This window comes from Quercus lobata, chromosome 11 (assembly GCF_001633185.2).
Source record: "Quercus lobata isolate SW786 chromosome 11, ValleyOak3.0 Primary Assembly, whole genome shotgun sequence".
Taxonomy (NCBI): Eukaryota; Viridiplantae; Streptophyta; class Magnoliopsida; order Fagales; family Fagaceae; genus Quercus; species Quercus lobata.
This window is the reverse complement of record NC_044914.1, coordinates 7,836,243-7,853,681: the sequence shown is the minus strand read 5'-3', so window position 1 is coordinate 7,853,681 and position 17,439 is coordinate 7,836,243. Positions and strand designations below refer to the sequence as shown.

At 37.9% G+C, this 17,439-nt stretch overlaps 1 pseudogene; it reads left to right on the top strand.

Annotated features, from left to right (window-relative positions):
- Window positions 1-4,825: 4,825 nt before the first annotated feature.
- On the top strand, window positions 4,826-11,242 carry LOC115967710 (annotated as a pseudogene).
- Window positions 11,243-17,439: the final 6,197 nt, after the last annotated feature.

Genomic DNA, 17,439 nt, shown 5'->3' with positions numbered 1-17,439 from the left:
GTTTTCTCCCCCAAGTTGAACTTGCTGACAACCACTTCATTTAACTTCCCATAGAAAGAGTCAAAAGACTCATCCTCACTCATTTTGAGCTCCTCAAACCGAGTGGTCAGCATTTGTAACTTGGTGTCTTTCACTTTCTTCGTGCCTTCATAGGTAGTTTCCAAAATCTCCCATGCTTCTTTGGCCACGGTAATATGAGAAATCCTGTGAAATTCATCTGGAGACACACCACAGAAAATAGCATTGAGTGCTTTACTGTTAGCATTAGATGCAGCAAGTGCTGCCTTATCCCATGTGGATTTTGCTGCCTCTGGTTTGGTCCAACCAATCTCAACAGCATCCCAAACGGATTCATCAATAGAACACAGAAAAGCTCTCATTCGAACCTTCCAAAAAGCATAATTACTACCATCAAAATATGGAGGTGCATTTAGGGATTGAGACCTATCCATCTCAAAAGGGAGTCAAGGATCACACAATGGTAATGAAACCAATATCAGTGTACCCGCTCTGATACCAATTGAAAGTTCAAAAACGTGTAAAAACACCTTTGAACGTTTAGACCCCCAAATAACAACTTAATCAATTCAAGCAATATGTCAAACAACTAGTGTGCGGAAACTTAACATATGCTATCATACGAAATTGATTAAATACTATCTAAGCCATAACAAAATAAAATCCACAGCAGATAATTTAAAGGCAAAGATAGAGGAAGGAAGATGCAAACACAAAGACAACACGCGATGTGTTATCGAAGAGGAAACCGAAGTCCTCGGCGAAAAACCTCTCCGCCGCCCTCCAAGCGGTAATCAATCCACTAGAAAATATAGTTGGGATACAAGGACAGCAATAGACCCTCCAAGCCTAATCTACCCAGTGCACCTAAGCCCTCCAAGCTTCTTGCTCCAACGAGGTTGCGCCGAACCTTTTTCTTTTCTAGCTTTCCGGATTCCGCTACTAGACCATAGCATCAACCAATGAAGATTGGTTCCTTCCTAACTGCTTCCCAGAAATCCAAACAGCAAACTCACAATAATGATAATGGTGAGAACCTGGTTTGGTATAAAGCCTCTCAAGGATTTAACAATGGAGAGGAAGAGAGTTGAGGAATTTGAAGAGATTCTAAGGTAGAGATTGTGGGTGAAACAATCTGGTTTTTCTTTAGGGTTTCTCTCTCAAAATTCTCTCTGGAAGCTCTCTTTCAATCGTGGGTAATAGGGGTATTTATACTGGAGTGGAGAGGAATGTGAAACGTCAGAATTCTACAAAACAGGGGTGGCTCGCGGCTTGACCTCGCGGCTTGACTAAGTCGCGAGATCCAGTCGCGAGATAACCGTATGGCCAGTTGTCCTGTTTTGTCCTGTAATGCTCCAGCTAGCAGACTGTTCACCTTCCAGCATGCTTGGCACGTGAGGTTGCTTCTGGCGGCTTGAAGCCGCGAGTCACCCGCGAGACCCAGCCGCGACACTCTGTTTTCTTGCACACTCTTGAGCAAACTTCACTCTATCTCACTCACTACCCTTACATCAAACCCACCTAAATACAGGGTTACTAAATGCTGAATTACAAGCAAATTTGGCACGGAATAAAGCCAATTAGATGGTTGAATAAATTCAACCTTACAGATTTTGTAGGACTCGGGCCCACTTACGTGCCGTGGTCGCACTAAGGAGATGGCAAACGTTCAGATGCAAGATAATCGAGTCATTGATATTATCAAATTGTTAAGGCTAGAAGGATTATTTAGAGCCCCTTCAAGAGAGATAGATAATTGTCTAATATCAGCCCTAGTTGAGCGATGGCGGCCGGAGACTCATACTTTCCACCTTCCACATGGTGAGATGACAATCACCCTACAAGATGTGGAGGTAATTTTCGGACTTCCTATAGATGGTGACGTCTTGGTTGGGCCGACTGCTGTGGTGGATGATGGGGGTTGGAGGCAATTGTGTACGGAGTTGCTGGGTTTTAGTCCGCCGAATGACAATAAAACATTGGTGGGGCAAAGAATTCTCATCAGCCGACTTGTTGAGGCCGTTGCAGCGCCATTGCCTCATGACGCAACGGAGATGCAGATACACCGGTATGCCCGGTGCTATATTTTAGCGCTAATAGGGGAAAAACTTTTCATGGATAAGTCAGGAGATAGGGTGCATTTGATGTTCCTGGACTTCATGCGTAACCTTCGTGATCCGCCACAGTATAGTTGGGGTAGTGGTTGCCTGGCCTGGTTATATAGGGAGTTGTGTCGGGCAAGCGAGAAAGGGGCATCGCAGATTGGTGGGGTGTGCACCTTGGTCCAGTATTGGGCATGGGCAAGGTTGCCATTCTTGTGCCCGAGGATAGAGCCCCCACCTGGATGTGATTATGGCCCATGGCCATATGCTCCACTTGCATTTAAGTAAGTCTTTTCCTGATACCAAGTGTGTTCTGCAATGTACTCTTCTTAGTAACTAAATTGTATTATTGTTCTTATGTTATTTGCTTGCTTGTAATTGTAGGTGGGTGCGGGTGCCAAGCCCGAAGAGTAGGCCATCCGGCATGGCCTTGGTCCACTATCGCGAGCTATTAGTTATAATGCAGCCAGAGCAGGTAATAATATTCAAAAAATTGTTTGGTTATGATCATCTTCGTTAATAATATGATTGCTTCATCCTTTAATATATCTTTTGTTATAATTTTAGTTTTACCCTTTACCTATGTATTTTCCCTTGTTTCACATTTGAAGATGCTATGATAATTGTTTTTTTTTTTTTATCGTAGATTGTGTGGCAGCCATACGAGGCACACTTCGGCCACCTTCCTGAGTTCTGTGTTGCAGGGAGGGATACGTGGACAGCAAGGGTGCCGCTTGTGTGTTTTTGCATAGTAGAGAGACACCACCCAGACCGTGTCCTTCGACAGTTTGGCTTGGCGCAGGAGCGGCCTGACCATGTTGTCTACGATGATAGGCTGCATAAAATCGACTTACGTGGGAAGGTGGAAAAGAATTGGAGGGAGGAGCATGGACCATATATCATTTCCTGGGAAATGAGACGACAACAACTTTGTCATGCACCTCCTCAGATTGGTGAGATGCCCCGCAATCATGCCTATTACGTCTGGTACGGTCTGGTGACTCGAAAGTATGTCGACCGCAACAGCGCTAAATTAGATATTATGGTAATGTGTTCTACTTACATTTGATTGCCTACTTCATTTTACTTGAGTACATGTACGAACATAGAATCAATTTCTATGAATTTCTCAGCAAATCTGGTTTGATTTGATTGACATGTAATGAAATAGTTTTTGATACATATAGTATTCTAATAGAACTGTTAGTTTTGAGTAGATTCATAAGTATTATATTATTCATTCATTAATTGATACGTAAATGTGTAATTGTACTGGTTCTTTCTCCGTTTCAAATTCAAAGCCATTTAGCGCTGTTGGCGATGCTTCTTGAAGGTAGCCAAGCTCACAACCATGTCCGGCGTGTCCTAAATAATGTGGCTGGCCTTGGTGGTGGTCCTGCAGTAAATGAGCATGCAAACAATGGGGATGAGACTGAAGTAGCAGCTGCTGCAACCCTAAGCACAAGTGCAGCACCCGTAAGTACACCGACCCGTGGTCATCGTGCTACTACAAGCCCAAGCACAAGCGCAGCTAGGGGTCGTCTTCGGCCGGCTACAGCAATCCCAAGCACAAGTGCAGTCAAGGGCCGTGGTCGGCGTGCAACAACCCCTCGGGTTGTAACTACTCTTGAGATGCCTCCACCCATCCCGCAGGCATCTCCTCAGCCTGAGGTCCCTTCACCCATCCCATATGCATCTCCTCAGCCCGAGGTCCCTTCACCCAGCCCACCTTCGCAGCCCAATTTCGATGTCAGTATTGACCAAAATGTGACCCCTCCTATACTCCCCGAGACACCCTCATACCCACACACCGGCTCTAGTGCACCCACTCCTGGCCTCTACATAGAGCAGGATTACCCACCTACCGCATCCTCATCTGACCCTCTAGGACCTCCGGTTGGGATTGACACTGTAGAGCCACATACTGATGTCCCGGACAAGCATCCCCCTCATGAGCCCTCACCCCCACGAGGTAGACCGCAACGCAGTAGAAGAGCACCCACTTGTGGGACAGGTGGACACAAAATAGGACACCGAGGCCCCGCTATGGTATGATAACTTTGATTTGAATGTAATAATATATTTTCTACTTCACTTTATTCTTACCATTATATCGAATATTGATTGCATGCATCTAATGGAATTTGCAGCACGATGATGACCCTAAGGTTGATGCCCCGTAGCCTCCTCCCCCACCCAAACATTACACGAGGTCTAAAAAACAAAAAATTTCCGAACCTTGAGTAAGTGCTAAAGTCATGGAATTAGACCATAATATTGACTTCTCAATATGCATTACTGCGTTCTTTACCTTAGCTCACATCTAGTGACTCTCTTCCTCTTTTCCTTAGCTCTCTTTTTTTTTTTTTTTTTTTTGATAATGATTTTTAGGGATTTTATTAATAATTTCGCTAACTTTGGGGAAAATTTGGGTTTTGAAAAGCGTTGAATGTGTGAGAATTAGTGTTCAATACTATGCTATTTTTAAATTGGGCAAAGGAAATATAATATGGTTTATATGTGGCTCTTGAATGCTTTTGTTTGGTTTCTGGGAAAATGTTGTATTTTGTGTTGTTTTGTTGTTGTTGCAGAAATAGAAAATTCCCTCTTATATGAAAACTTACCTTTAACAGAATTATTTAATTTTAGCACCATAGGGTGGGAGTGTTCTTTATTCTGACATATTGGAGGTTTGTGGGTTTTCCAGGTTGGTTTTTTGAAGATTTGGTTTTAGGGTCTTGAAGGGTTGCAAATATGAGTGACAATTTGATGGAGAAAGTTAGTGCCTTTGGTGAACGCCTCAAGATTGGAGGTGCCGAGGTGGGCCGAAAGATGACTGCGGGCATGAGTTCAATGAGCTTCAAGATGAAGGAGCTTTTCCAAGGCCCAAACCAGACTGATAAGAGATAATAATGATGCCACCTCGGAGAACCTTGATGAGCCTGACTGGGCCATGAATCTTGATATTTGTGACATTATCAATACTGAAAAGATTAACAGTATTGAATTGATTCGCGGAATTAAAAGGAGGATCATGTTGAAGAGTCCTAGGATTCAGTACTTAGCTTTGGTGTTGCTTGAAACATGTGTTAAGAATTGTGAGAAGGCTTTCTTGGAGGTAGCAGCGGAGAGAGTTCTTGATGAGATGGTGAAGTTGATTGAAGATCCTCAGACTGTAGTTAATAACCGTAACAAGGCTTTGATGCTAATTGAATCATGGGGAGAATCGACCAATGAGCTCCGCCATTTGCCTGTTTATGAAGAAACATACAAGGTAAAGTTCTTGTTGCTTTTATATTTTAATACTGGCCTTTGTTCGGTTGCCAACCCCCCCCCCCCCCCTGGTGGGTGGTTCTCTCAAAAATGTAAATTTATGTCAACTACAGTGTAAATATTTTAATTTTTCTCTATCTAGTATTGTTTCCGACTGGCGTATGAAAAGTTAGTAGCAGTGGCTGATAGGATGTCAATGAGCTCAGGCTCAAATTCTAGTCTTCTAGATTATGGAGTACGCATGTAACTTTTTTTTTTTTTTGATAAGTGATAAACTTTATTGACAAAAGATATAAGAAAATACAGAGGAATCTCATACAAATAAATAAATTGGAGTACGTGTGTAACTTACCAATACAATTTTTTTTTTTTTTTTTAATGAAGAAGATTAAAGAAGGATTTGTTCTACAATTTGGTTCAAAGAGAGTTTATGTTTGAATTAAATTACCCAAAAAAAAAAAAAGTGTGGGAAGCAAATCCATTATATATTTTTAGTATGAAAAATAAATTTTTAAATATCTCCATGCAAGTTTTAAATATATATATATATATATATATATAAAATTTTCTGTTCGTCTTTCTATGTCAGAGTTTAAGATCAAGGGGCATTCAGTTCCCTGGTCGTGACAATGAAAGTTTGGCACCTATATTCACTCCTGCTCGTTCAGTATCAGAGTCAGAATTGAATGAGGGTCTTCCTCGGCAGATTGAGCGTGATCTTCCAGTGCAAAGCTTTACGGCTGAACAAACAAAGGAAGCATTTGATGTTGCAAGAAACAGTATTGAGCTTCTTACAACGGTTTTATCCTCTTCACCCCAGCAAGATGCTTTGCAGGTATTTTTATCTTATTCAGCTGGTTGTCATTAACCCCTCCCCACTCCCCCCCTTTCTCACTCTAGATTTCATAATGTTAAATGATTTTAAATTCCTACAAGTTATAGTATTGACTTCTGTGCCATATCAACCTTGCTTATTATCACTGATCACATGGTTCACAAATGGCTTATTGCATTACCTCAGAAGCAGTATGCTCTAGTTGTTCCCTAATTGTTTGTGGTGACATATGCAATTTCCATTTGACTGGCTAAAGTTTTGGATATGGAAATTATCCACAAGTGATCCCCTACAAATGAATTCTTGGTTTAACTGGGATTTTCTACCCCAAAAAATTTTGGTTGCAGTGGAATTTTTACTCTCTTACGGAATGTTGTGTCTTATATTTAAGCAATAGGACTGACTTAGTATAGAGTGCATTTCTGTACTTGTTATAGAATTAAAACATCTCCTGCATTCGTTTAATATTCTCCTTCGGTGAAATTCTTTCTTGTCTTCTTTGTCAAAGTAAGCTGTTTCATTCATACTTCCTTTTTTCCCCCTTGGTATCAGGTCATTTTCCTTTGCCATCTTCTCTTTCCTAACTTTCTCTGAGTTAATTTGTCAGGTGATATTGTCAATTTGTTGGGTAGCCATTTAATTTGATTAGTTGTGAAATGATTTATATCCAAGTATATCTAGCAGTTTTTGTTGGAATGGATGATGAATCATTTGCATTTTGCAAACATGTAAAGTTCCAATATAATCTATTTAGACAATTGACCTCTCTTTTATCGGCTTTCAACTTCTTCTTTTTTCCCTTTCCTTTCTGTTGAATTTTTTTTGAAAATTAATTATTGAAAAAAAATTTCTTAGAAATAACTATAAATTATAATTGATGGAATGCAAAAGTTAAGGAAAACTCACGATCTGTTTGTTTCAATGAAAAGCTTTTTTTTTTTGGGGGGTGGGGGGGGATTTTCTAGAATACATTTTCTGGAAAACTCACACATTTTCTTTTGTTTGGGAGTGATAGAATTTTCCTAGAAATCATTAATATTGAGGGAATGCATAAAGTTAAGGAAGACTCATGCTCCATTCATTTGAATGAAAAACTTTTCTTTTTGGAAAATGACTTGTTTTTAAGAAAAACATTTTATGGTATACAGACTCATTTTCGTGTGTTTGGTAGAGACATTGAAAATGAGCTCACAACCCTCACCTTCTCTTTCTTCATAAGACCAATTTCATTACTGCTTTCATGCATTTTATTTATATCAAACAAGTCTCATATACTCTCTTCAGACCCACCATTTCTCAACCTTCCAACCCTTTTCAGCTCATAACCTCAATGAACCCCATCTTCTTTTCCTTCCAAGTTCTATCACTAAACTACTCCTCATTTTTGAGTCCAAGAATCAGCCTCTCAAAAAAAATTGGGGCTGATTGGTCTGTGTGTGTGTGTGTGTGTGTGTTGGTAGAGACTAGAGAGAGTGAGACAGGAGAAATCTTATTGTAGAGGGAAGAGAAGAAAGAGAGACCTTACCCTTACATGTTTGAATGAGAGAGCCTTGGTCTGGAGAGAGCTTGTTTTCTTCTGGAAAATAATAGTGGAAAACAAGGGTAATTATTATATGGCTTTTCCATTGACCAACTTGAGTTTTCCTTTGACCCACATTTTCTTATGCAACCATACAGAAATGCTTTTTTTGCTCAAACAAATGCAGCATTAGAAATTTTCAGATTTCCAATAAATCTTTTCGAAAATCCACCTTTATTTTCAATTGAACATTCTGTCAAAACTTTGCATTCTTAACAGTTAACAAATTTTGGTTCTTTTTTTCTTTGGTTGTCATAAATAAAAAGTTGAATAAGCTGTCAAAAACTTTGAAATCCAATGAAGCGACTTCTTTTTCCTAGTTATCATAATCATATTTTCTGGAATGATCATTTACACACAAGGACAACTATTTCTTTTAGAAAAAAAAAAAAAAAAAGAATATTGATTACTGGGCACAATTAGCTTTGTCATTTGACCCCAGATTAGACACTCTCAATCTGCTATATTTGCTGCTAAATTGATCATTTGGAGCTTTCCTGTCTCAGATCAACACTTAGATTGGCCACTGCTCAAAGCTCATCAGTGATCTTTCTCTGTGTGTTTGTGTGTCTGTCTGCTTCCCAAAAGCTCATCTTGGTTTCAATTTTTTTTTCTACTCACTTTTGAATTCTGGGTCTTTTGACTGATAATTACTATTATATTTTCTTTTATCTTCTTTTTGCATCTTTATTATTAAAAATTTTAAAATATTTTTCTGAAGAGAAAGAAACATATCAAATGTATTTTCTAATTATAACTTTGATGTAAGACAAATTCATAGGTTGTGGGTTGAAAGGAGTTGGCCAATGCTATATTGCAACGTAAGTTAAGGTTGAGCCTCTCACCAACACTCACCTAGATCTTCGTTTAGATGCAATTTGGTGTCCATAATGGTCCACCTGCAATTTGTAGCCCGATCATGGTTCGTTGGTAATTTGGAGGCTAATCATGATTCACACACTTTTCACGTCATATACATCTAAGAACATTGATAGGAATTAGAAAATGTTTGCCTGGCAGTTACCTATCTAATTCTTATCTTGGTATATGGAGCTCACTCTGCTAATTAGAAATTTGTTAGGGATTGCTAACAATTGACCAATGGTAGCAAAAAATTAGCTATTATTGATGGTATATTTTGGATCCTTGTACTAGAGAGTGACCTTTTATACCAAATGTGAGAGTACTAGAAATTTCCTTCAAATGAATCCTTTTGGTCTTGTGTAATTGAAATATTGAATACATGTGGGTTTTTCATGGATGTGTTGGTCTTGTGGTTATTGTGTCAATCCATCCCTTCTTCTCTGAACCTAATTATGTTTTCCAACCCAATCTTTTTCTTATGAAAGAAACTTGACCAATTTTTTCCTTTATTAACCCAATCTCTCTCTCTCTCTCTCTCTCTCTTGTTTGGTGTAATTAAGGCAGAAGGGAAGCAAAATTTTCCCAAGTTAATAAAAATTCACTTCATGGATACTTGGTGGAATGAAAACAATCACCAATGTTGCTACCATCCAATATTTCCTGCCTCTCCAAAATTCTGAGATCTTGCAAACTTTGTGGTGAAAGCTTAATTTTTTTTAAAACCTAAACCTTTTTTCCATGGCAACCATTGTCCTCTTGTTTGTGTGTTTGTTTAAAATTCATCAATTTGATTTATAGCATGCATTTGATTGAATTGAATGTAACCATTTCAAAAATGGTGTCTGAAATAAGAACATGGTAATATGAAACTCAATTCAGTGATAGCTTCTTAAGTTCTGCAGTGTCTCACTTAAAAGGAAAAAAAGGTTTAGAACTGTCTACCTGATCATCTGATGAAGCATTTCCTGTGGTATATGCATATTGACCATATAATTTAAATGTCCATGAAAAATCATTCAGAAAGATAACTTACACCTTTAGCTTAATACCGTGACATTCTGGTAAATCTCTGTTGCATGATGCGTTGCAGTTTTCCTATGAACCCATAATGTTTAATAGCAATGAACGTGTTAAATTTGCTTATTTTATTATAGTTGAACGAACACCAAATAATTTTCTGTCATGTAAGATCAAGTGTCTGATCTAGATCCATTTGGTGGGTTAAATATTGGGTTGTTATCCTTAATAACAATGATTTAAAAAAAAAAAGAAAAAAAAGAAGAGAGAGGAAATGCCTCACATGCACAACAATGACTGTTATTGGATGTCCTAATTCTTGGCAGTCGATCGACCTAGCAGGTCTGGCCATGGGGCCAGTTCACTTGAGTGTTATATTATTCCCTATTACAAGTTGAGTCCAAAAAAAGGAAAAGAAAGAAAGCGTAGCGCAATGACAACCACCTAGTACAGTGCAGAAGCTGTTTTATGTCATTTGCATGTAATGACATTTTTGTTTGACACTTTTGTAATGATGATGAGATCGAGACTTGATTGTTCTGTGTTCAAGCAGTTCAAAATCACTAATCATTTGAATTCTTTTTTAGATTTTATTGATTTGTTCTTTCTTTGCATGTAATGATTTATATTTTGTATTTTTCAAGAGTAGTAAATACCCTGTGTTTTCATAAAATATCTTCTCTTTCTCAACACAATCTTATTACTTATCAAAAAAGAGACTTTGCTGTTTTGTGCCTTCTTGAATGAATGGTTTCAGCTGTTTGAGGAATTATATTGTCAATTTTAGTTTTGTTACATATTTTCCTGATTTTTGCAACTACTATTTCAGTTTATATATTAGGTAGTCATTGTTGGTAAGCACAAAGTAACATGAATGAAATGTTTTCTTCCCATTGTCAGGATGACTTGACAACCACACTGGTCCAACAGTGTCGTCAGGCACAATTTACCATCCGGAGAATTATTGAGACAGCTGGAGATAATGAGGCCCTGCTTTTTGAAGCCTTGAATGTGAATGATGAGATCCAGAAAGTTCTCTCCAAGTTTGAAGAGCTGAAGAAGCCTTCAGTTCCACTTGAGCCAGAACCAGCTATGATACCCGTTGCTGTTGAGCCTGATCAGTCACCCCGTCATGCAAAAGAAGATGCCCTGATTAGAAAACCAGCTGGTTCTCGAGGTGGTGGCCAGGGGGGAAGTACTGACGAAATGATGGATGATCTTGATGAAATGATATTTGGTAAGAAAGGTGGGGGTACGTCTGAAAGTGGGCATGATTCCAAGAAGCAACCACCAAAGGGTGATCTCATCAGCCTTTGAGCTGCTTCACATAGCCGATTATTATGCTGTTTTGGGACAGAGCATGCCTGGATGTTGTTGATACTGGGTTTTTTAGTTGGTGAAGACAATTTATGTTTGATGTTTTAAAAAACACTTATGATCTTCATAAACAAGGTTGTGGAATCTTTCTCTTGGGAACTTCTTCAATTATTTCTGCACATTATGTAAGTAATTCATGTTTATATTTTGATACATAACAGCTTGAGAGAGCAACTGGTACTTCATTTTTCCTGCTGCCTATGGATGCAGAAAAAGGTATCATGTGTGTGCCGTCTGTTCAGTTTCGTATACATTGGTGATAGCTGCAGGCTGCAGCTTCAGGATAACAGTTTATATACATGACTCTGTTTCTTATTTAATTTATCAGTCATAATTTACATACTAAACTGGCCGGTGGACGGATGAAAATGAAAGAGTGAAAAGAGAGGAATGAAAACTAAAGGGGAGAGATGTCACAATCAATGCGATTATTTTGTTAGTAAATTATAAGCATTAAAACTTAGAACATATTTTTTTGTCAAGATGAAAGGGCAAATCTTTTATGACCACTCAGTGGTGAAAGTAAACCGAGTGAAATTTTCTTTTCATTGGACAAAGTCGATTGGTGTTGCTTGGATTTTAGGTTAGACAAATAAATTTGCCACTGGATGGAAAATATTTAATTACAGCCTCTGCTTGGATAGAGATAACAAAATGAAAAGGAACAGAATGTGAAGTGAGAACTGGAAAGTTGTAAAAGGGAGAAAATGAGGAGGTTTTTTTTCAATTCTTACTTTCATGTATTGTTCTTTTTTCTGTTTAAATTTTATTTTTGACTGTTGGGAAAGTGGGGATTTGAACTCTCAATGCTTCCACAAGTGCAATTGAGTTAAAAGACTCTTATTATTCATCAAAAACTACCTCATTTCACAAAATATATTTTATTGGTTTGGCGCAAAATGTGCATAGTAGGTCTAGAGCCCACAATCTCAAAATACATTCCCTTATTATGGAAGGAGAAAACATATTTGAGCTAGAAATAATTGACACATGCTCTCATTTCATTCCATCTCCTCTTTGTATTCTTTCTTTAAAATCTCTTAACCTTAAACTCCCAAACATATAATTTTATTCTCTTTACAAGATGTGAGCTTATCTATTTTAACCCTATGTTTCCTCTTTTATGACTTGAATCTATGCTTATACATAAATCAAAGATTTGGTTTAAAAACATCACTATAACGCTCAAGAACTTTTTTTTTTAACTCGATTTTGAGAAAATTGAGTTACAAAAAAGGGGATATTTCTCTAATTAGTTTAAAAATTCTCAAACCACCAAATTCGAGTCTATAAAAGTTGAGAACCAAATTTCCAGAGGAACTCGAGTTTCACAGACTCGAGTTCCACTGGGAATTTTTTTCCAAGCCAGATGCTCTGTTTACTCAGAGAGGTCCAATGCGGATGCTCTGTTTTGGAAAAAATTTTTCCAGAGGAACTCGAGTTTCACAGACTCGAGTTCCACTGGGAATTTTTTTCCAAAACAGATGCTCTGTTTACTCAGAGAGGTCCAATGCGGATGCTCTGTTTTGGAAAAAAATTTCCAAAGGAACTCGAGTTTCACAGACTCGAGTTCCACTGGGAATTTTTTTCCAAAACAGATGCTTTGTTTACTCAGAGAGGTCCAATGCAGATGCTCTGTTTTGGAAAAAAATTTTCCAGAGGAACTCGAGTTTCATAGACTCGAGTTCCATTGTGAAATTTTTTTCCTTCCTTTTCCTCTGTTTACTCAGAGAGGTCCAGTAGGGTTGCTCTGTTTTGTTCTTTTTTTCCCTGAAGGACTCGAGTTTCATAGACTCGAGTTCGACTGGGAAAATTTTTTCCTTCCTTTTCCTCTGTTTACTCAGAGAGGTCCAGTAGGGTTGCTCTGTTTTGTTCTTTTTTTCCCTGAAGAACTCGAGTTTCATAGACTCGAGTTCCACTGGGAAAATTTTTTCCTTCCTTTTGCTCTGTTTACTCAGAGAGGTCCAGTAGGGTTGCTCTGTTTTGTTGTTTTTTTCCCTGAAGAACTCAAGTTTCATAGACTCGAGTTCTTTGTAAATTTTTTTTTTTTGGCAAATTTTGCTCTGTGAAAATGAATAAGAGAACCTCTGCTATTATGTACAGACCACTTTCATAATGATTCCATGAAAAGTCGTTACAAGATTAAAGTCCATAATATTTTGTTCACACATACACATCTATATTAACCTGTACTAACCTATACTAACCTATACACATCTAACCTATATTAACCTGTACTAACCTATACACATCTAAACTCAATCTGCTACACCACTATAAAAAGTGTTAGGGACCTTAAAGGTTTCATTGGAAGAAAAACATTGGCATCTTTCCACATGATTTACCTATAACAAAATCAATGGTTCTTAAGTTTGCATCTTGTATAGAGGCAGACAATTCCTTTCCAAAGGAACTGTCATGTTCTAGTGCTACGTTTACCATTTACTAAACTGAAAAGGGGCAACTCAAGCAGTTAAAATTACATTAATGTCTCTAGCACCATGTCAGAGAGCAAAATGAAGGAAATATTAGGCAGCCCTTAAAGTTAGAATTAGTCACTACACAAATAATCCTCTCCAAGTTCTTTTTTTACTATATTCTGAGATGTTCACAATTTCCAGGCATGGCAAACAACACAGTCAACTCCAAAGCAAGACTTACATCCTAGCATCCATACCTAAATCCCCTGAGATATCTGCATACTCATGTCCTGCTAGTCTTTTGTACGCATTATTTCTAGAAGAAGTTTTGTAACTTCAACAATTACTATAACCATGTGCCCATTTTCTTTGTCTTTTAACAATAAATTCAAACAATCCACTAGCTCCTTAAAGAAAAAGTGGTGACTCCACAGTCAAGCAACACTCCACATCTCAGATAACAAGGGAAACGTACATTGCTATGAATCTTTCATAAAATTTTCTAACCTACAAGAATTTGGTGAATCTAATTCAAGAAAGATTGATTCTCTTTAAAATTGGCAGATTTGATCAAGAATAATTAATGCAGGGAAACACCTCAAAAAGAATAAAGTCAATGACAAAAGAATTTTTTTTATTTCACCAAAATGGCTAATGCAAAAACATATTTTTATCAAGATGGTTAAGATTAATCACATGAATTAGTAATAAATCAAAGAAAATATAACAAATAATATATAGCTCAAATGACATGCAAGCCAATAAAAAAAGGAATTGAAATCAAGAACAAAAAGATACTACAAGAAGAACATCTTATATTAGGAAAAAACATGGAGTCATTGGAAAACCCATAAAGCCATTGGAAAGTTCTCTTAGTGGCAAAACCCATATACAACTAATACCCAACTACAATAACAATCAAATCAAAAAACCCATACCTTAAATATGAAATTGTTGAAAGGGAAGAGCAGTGAGAGAGGCAATGTGGTGAGTGAGAGTGAGAGTGAGAGGTGTGAGAGTTAGTGAGGCTGTGTCTATGGGTGAGAGTTGAGGATACTCTGTTTTTGGCTGAGCGTTTAGTGAGGCTGAGTGTGGACTGAATAATGTCATCCCAGAATACGTTACTAAATTATACTGCTATCTGTTTTTTAGTGTGGACGGAATGGGTTTGTAGAAGTAGGTGCACTAGAACTCGAGTCTTATAGACTCGAGTTCTGTTCAAAATTTATCCAACCTAAAGTTGTAGCGTAGAAAGACCAGAACTCGAGTCTATAAGACTCGAGTTCTGTTCAAAATTTTTTCACAATATTTCGTTAAGTAAATCACGAGTCTTATAGACTCGGTTTGTGCCAGACAAAACTCGAATCTATAAGACTCGAGAACTGTTCAAATTTTATTCAAAATAATTTGTGGTTTAAGTAAATCTCGTGTCTTTTAGCGTCGGTTTATGGGAGCAAAATCTCGAGTCTCAAAGACTCGAGATCTGCGTGGCAACTTTTGCCACCTCAGCCGTTCAGAACGATTATATAAAGGTGGGGTTTTCAGTTGAATCTCGAGTTTCAGGTACTCGAGATGTCTAGTTTTCTTAATTGTTTGAAAACGTTCCTAACTTACTATTTTGATTTGCTGAAGGCAGCTCTTATGCACAATACCTCCTAGAATTTCTTTGGCATCACAACTTGGAAAAGGTTGTATCACACAAACCTTAAACAAAGCTTCATAACTACTGAAAATTATGGAACTTCCTCATGAATAGAAAGTATTACATATATATAAATAGATGACTAATACCTAATTCTAGTGCAACTTGTACTTCTTGACTCCTAATAAGAGTTGGACTCCATGGGCTTTCATTTGTGAGCTCAAACTAAATAATTAAACTCAAATAAAACCAAAATAAGAGCCAATGGACTGTTGGAACAGCACTTCCTACAAACCAGAAAATTAAAAAATTACATTTGACACTGAAAAATAAATACAAGTATAAGAAATATGCCTGGAACTGTGTAATGCCCAAAAACATAATAAAATTTCTACTGTTACTCAGAAAACCAATACCAGTTAGCCATGCATTCTTCTAATGTTATAAGGATAAAATGGCTTTCTTAGCAGTCAGTATTAAGATCTTTTTGAAGATCTGCAGTTTTGGTTTTCTGTGCATTGTGGATATCTTCAGCTACATGTTGTTTTGTTGTTTAGAGCTTCAACATTGTATTATATTATTCATGCTCTGTTTTGGTTGCCAAAGCACTGTTTTTTTATTACCATTCTATGTTTTGGCTTTTGCATATTACAAGGTACAAAGTTTTGCTTTTGGCTTCTTATGCAGTCATTTTTGGATGTTAATAATGACGAAGATGGCTTGAAGCATGATGGAGACGGGCGGTGGCCCTTCCATAGTTTTTTGGAGCAACTCATCCTTGATATTTTTGATCCAGGCAAGCGATTTTTTCCCCCTTCTACCATTTTGTTTTTGGTTGGGGTTGGGGAGGAGGGGAGGGTGTTGTGGGTTCACAAAATAGATCTTTCATCAGGGTCATTATGCCTCTTATTCTTTGATATTTCTTTTCATTTTCAAGTGATAGTTTTTCTGACTATATATTTTGATAGTTTGGGAGGTTCGCCATGGTAGTGTCATGGCCTTGAGGGAAATTTTTACTCAACAAGGTGCTTCTCCTGGGGTGTTTATGCCCAAGAAAGCATGGTCGCAGCTGGGAGGGTGCCGCACTTGAGTTCGACTCGGCCTGACGCGGGACGCGGTTGCCCGCATGTTAGTGCCGGGTTTGATTTTTTTTTTTTTTTCTCGGATTTGCACTGACTAGACTTGATTTGCGCTGACACGGCTCGATTCGTACCAAACCAGGCTGATTCAGCTAGAATCGGGCCGTATCGGCCTGCGACTGATACAGCCAAAACAGGCCGAAAATGGCTGAAATCTGCCTGGAAACTTGCCGGAACAGCCGAAATTCTGACCTTAGAGGCATATTAATGTGTTTCTTTCCTTCTTTTTTGTTTGTTTTGTGAATCAAGGCATAGTAATGTGTTTTTTAAAATATTTTAATAGTAAAAATATATAGAAAATATAAATAAAAATATTTTTAATAATTTTTTAATCGCCGAGTCCTGCCGCACCTGTACCCTACTTTTTCAAAAATTGCTGAGTCCCACACCCGCATCCGCACCTGAGTCCCGAAACGCTCTTGTGCTTCATACTTTATGCCTGACTTGAGCTGGGATGGTGCAGTTTTTGTTGAAGTAGAAGATAAAGGTATATCAAATACAATGAAGAGAGAGATTGATTGATTGATTTGAATATGCAAGTTTCATCAGATGGGCTTCAGCCAAATCTGAGGAGGCCTAAGTTTGAAGATGTGTCATCCTCAACACAATGGCCAATATTGTCTCTTACAGTGAGGTTGGTAATTTTGATGTCTGCATGGAGGTTGATCATGGGTGGAATTTGCCTTCTGGGCTGGATGATGGCCAGTTGAATGTTACTTTTGTTAAGGCTGAGCCAGAATCTTTTCTTGATGGTGCATGATATTCGTGTAAAGATGCTGCTAATACTGCAGAGATGAAGGGTTACACTGAGGATAAGGTTTCCAATGGAAAAGCAGATCTGCTGAAAAATATTCCTGAAAATTGTGAGCTGATGAACTTCGTTAAAGTAGCTAGGAATTCGTGGCTAAAAAACTGTGAATTTCTTCAAGAATGTGCAATTCATCTATTATGTCTTTGATCGGTACAGTTTGATATATTTATATTTATATATGAACTGCATACTTGAGTGATTCGGTTTCCTCTTAGTCTATTCGGAATAGTAGATTATATATATTTCTGATCTGTGTTTGTGTATTCATAGATCAGTAAATTCAATTTTTTTTCATTGCAGATTTGGTGATTATGTATCAGATCAGTTTGTTGCTCCTGTTCGGGAGACCTGTGCACAAGCAG